Source organism: Pseudophryne corroboree, chromosome 6 (assembly GCF_028390025.1).
Source record: "Pseudophryne corroboree isolate aPseCor3 chromosome 6, aPseCor3.hap2, whole genome shotgun sequence".
In the NCBI taxonomy this organism is placed as follows: domain Eukaryota; kingdom Metazoa; phylum Chordata; class Amphibia; order Anura; family Myobatrachidae; genus Pseudophryne; species Pseudophryne corroboree.
In genome coordinates this window covers 334,553,968-334,557,720 of record NC_086449.1, presented here as the reverse complement: position 1 = coordinate 334,557,720, position 3,753 = coordinate 334,553,968, and positions in this window count along the sequence as shown.

Below are 3,753 nucleotides of genomic sequence, written 5' to 3'. Positions count from 1 at the left end.
GGCTGATGTGTCAGCCGATGGCGATGTTTTTGTTTTTTTATTTCTATTGAATTGTCACTGCGCTGCAGCGCCGCTACCTGCAGTGCAGCATACACACTTGTTCCGGGCCGGCCTCCGTTACTATCACACAGCAGTACCAGTAGTACTCATTTTTTGCGTGTGTGAGCGTGACTGCAACTGCGGAGTCCAGACATTCAGACAAGCAAGTTGTCAGTCAAGTGTAGGGCCGCCCTATCCCGCCTCTCCCCGCCCACCAGTCTCTCACTACAAGTACTAGACTACTAGTGTTCTTCCCCAGCCCAGCCTATGTGGGGGTGTGCGTGGTAAGCGGCAGCCTATCAGGTAGGAGAGAGACTCATCATCATGGCTACTGAGTTTCTCTCGCTGCTGCTGTCACACACAGACAGTATCTGCCTGTTTGACTAAAGGTGCATACACAGGGGGCGTTTTTGCCCAGCGTGTATGCACAGCAATGATCGTTGACATCACTGGGCTGAAAAGTGCATACACACTGAGCGATTTTTTCCCCCTGCCCAGCGATGTCATCGGGGGTCAGTGGCGTAACTAGGGGTCCGCAGCCACTGCGATCGCTTGGAGGCGCGCAGGGCTGCGGGGCGCCCTAACCGCCACTGATCTCTGCTGGGAAGGAGGGACACGGAGGGCACAGCGCGCGCCTCTCCTGTATTCCTCCTTCGTCTCCGGCAGCAGCAGCGTGTCAGTTTAATGAAGTGCCCGTTCGTGAGCTCTGATTGGCTCATGAACCGGCACTTCATTAAACAGACACACCACAGCCGCCGGAGACGAAGGAGGGTCACAGGAGAGGCGCGCACTGTGCCCTCCGTGTCCCTCCTTCCCAGCACAGCAGTGGGGGTGTTGTACCTGGCACTGGGGGGGGGGGGGGGGGGAGCATATTTGGCACTTGGTGAGGCATATTTGGCACTGGAGGGGGGGGGAGAGCATATTTGGATCTCGGTGAGGCATATTTTGTTTGGCACTGGAGGGGGGGAGAGCATGTTTGGCACTTGGTGAGGCATATTTGGCACTTGGTGAGGCATATTTGGCACTGGAAGGGGGGGGGAGAGCATATTTGGCACTTGGTGAGGCATATTTGGCACTGGAGGGGGGGGGGGAGCATATTTGGCACTTGGTGAGGCATATTTGGCACTGGAGGGGGGGGAGCATATTTGGCACTTGGCGAGGCATATTTGGCACTGGAGGGGGGCGGAGCATATTTGGCACTTGGTGAGGCATATTTGGCATGGGGGGGAGAGGGTATCTGGCACTGGGTTGGGGCATAGTTGGCACTGGGGGGGCATAATTGCACTGTTGGGGGGCAAATTTGGCACGAGGGGAGCATATATGGCACTGGGGGGTGTATGTGTACCTGGCACTGGGGGGGAGGGCATATTTGGCATTGGGGGTATATGTGTACCTGGCACTGGGGGAGCATATTTGGCACTGGGGGCTTATGTGTACCTGGCACTGTGGGGTTATATCTGGCACTGGGGGCATATGTGGCAATGGGAGCACAGCCCTAGCAACAAGCATTACCCCCTGGTTACAAGCACAACACCCAGCTCTGATTGGCTCACGAACCGGCACTTCATTAAACAGACACACCGCTGCCGCCGGAGACGAAGGAGGGTCACAGGAGAGGCGCGCACTGTGCCCTCCGTGTCCCTCCTCCCCAGCACAGCAGTGGGGGTGTTGTACCTGGCACTGGGGGGAAGGGAGCATATTTGGCACTTGGTGAGGCATATTTGGCACTGGAGGGGGGGGGGGAGAGCATATTTGGCACTTGGTGAGGCATATTTTATTTGGCACTGGAGGGGGGAGAGAACATATTGGCACTTGGTGAGGCATATTTGGCACTGGGGGGGAGCGTATTTGGCACTTGGTGAGGCATATTTGGCACTGGAGGGGGGGGAGAGCTTATTTGGCACTTGGTGAGCCATATTTGGCACTGGAGGGGGGGGGGGAGAGCATATTTGGCACTTGGTGAGGCATATTTGGCACTGGGGGGAGCATATTTGGCACTGGAGGTGGGAAGGAGCATATTTGGCACTTGGTGAGGCATATTTGGCACTGGGGGGGCATATTTGGCACTTGGTGAGGCATATTTGGCACTGGAGGGGGGAGAGCATATTTGGCACTTGGTGAGGCATATTTGGCACTGGGGGGAGCATATTTGGCACTTGGTGAGGCATATTTGGCACTGGAAGGGGGGGGGAGAGCATATTTGGCACTTGGTGAGGCATATTTGGCACTGGAGGGGGGGGGGGGGAGCTTATTTGGCACTTGGCGAGCCATATTTGGCACTGGAGGGGGGGGAGAGCATATTTGGCACTTGGTGAGGCATATTTGGCACTGGGGGGAGCATATTTGGCACTGGAGGTGGGGAGGAGCATATTTGGCACTTGGTGAGGCATATTTGGCACTGGGGGGGCTTATTTGGCACTTGGTGAGGCATATTTGGCACTGGAGGGGGGAGAGCATATTTGGCACTTGGTGAGGCATATTTGGCACTGGGGGAGCGTATTTGGCACTTGGTGAGGCATATTTGGCACTGGAAGGGGGGGGGGAGCATATTTGGCACTTGGTGAGGCATATTTGGCACTGGAGGGGGGGGGAGCATATTTGGCACTTGGTGAGGCATATTTGGCACTGGAGGGGGGGAGCATATTGGCACTTGGCGAGGCATATTTGGCACTGGAGGGGGGAGGAGCATATTTGGCACTTGGTGAGGCATATTTGGCACGGGGGGGAGAGGGTATCTGGCACTGGGTTGGGGCATAGTTGGCACTGGGGGGGCATAATTGCACTGTTGGGGGGCAAATTTGGCACGAGGGGAGCATATATGGCACTGGGGGGTGTATGTGTACCTGGCACTGGGGGGGAGGGCATATTTGGCATTGGGGGTATATGTGTACCTGGCACTGGGGGAGCATATTTGGCACTGGGGGCTTATGTGTACCTGGCACTGTGGGGGAATATCTGGCACTGGGGGCATATGTCGCACTGGGAGCACAGCCCTAGCAACAAGCATTACCCCCTGGTTACAAGCACAACACCCAGCTCATGAAATCCCTGGCAACAAGCATTACCCCCTAGGAACGAGCATGACACCCAGTGCATGAAACCCCAGGCAACGAATATTACCCACTGGCAACAAGCTTGAAACCCAGCACATGATACCTCTGGCAACAAGCATAACACCTACCGCATGAAACCCCTGGCAACGAGCACGACCCCCTGAGCATGAAACCGCTGGCACCGGGCATGGAACCAAGAGCATGAAACCTCTGGCAACGAGCGGGTAATTTAAAAGTAATTAGAAGCCTTACTGTAGGACTTAATGTGTAATGGGCATTGCGGTGTGGCATAATGTATCACGGACATTGCGGTGTGTGTCATAATGTGTCACAGACATTATGGTGTGTGGCATACTATATCACGGGCATTGTGGTATGTGGTATAATGTCTCAGGGGCATTGTAGTGTGTGGCCTAATGTATAACGGGCATTGCGATGTGTGGCATAGGGTATAACAAGCATTGCGGTATGTGTCACAGACATTACGGTGTGTGGCATACTATATCACGGGCATTGTGGTATGTGGTATAATGTCTCGGGCATTGCAGTGTGTGGCAAAATGTATAACGGGCATTGCGGTGTATGGCATAGGGTATAACGGGCATTGCGGTATGTGTCACAGGCATTACGGTGTGTGGTGTACTATATCACGGGCATTGTG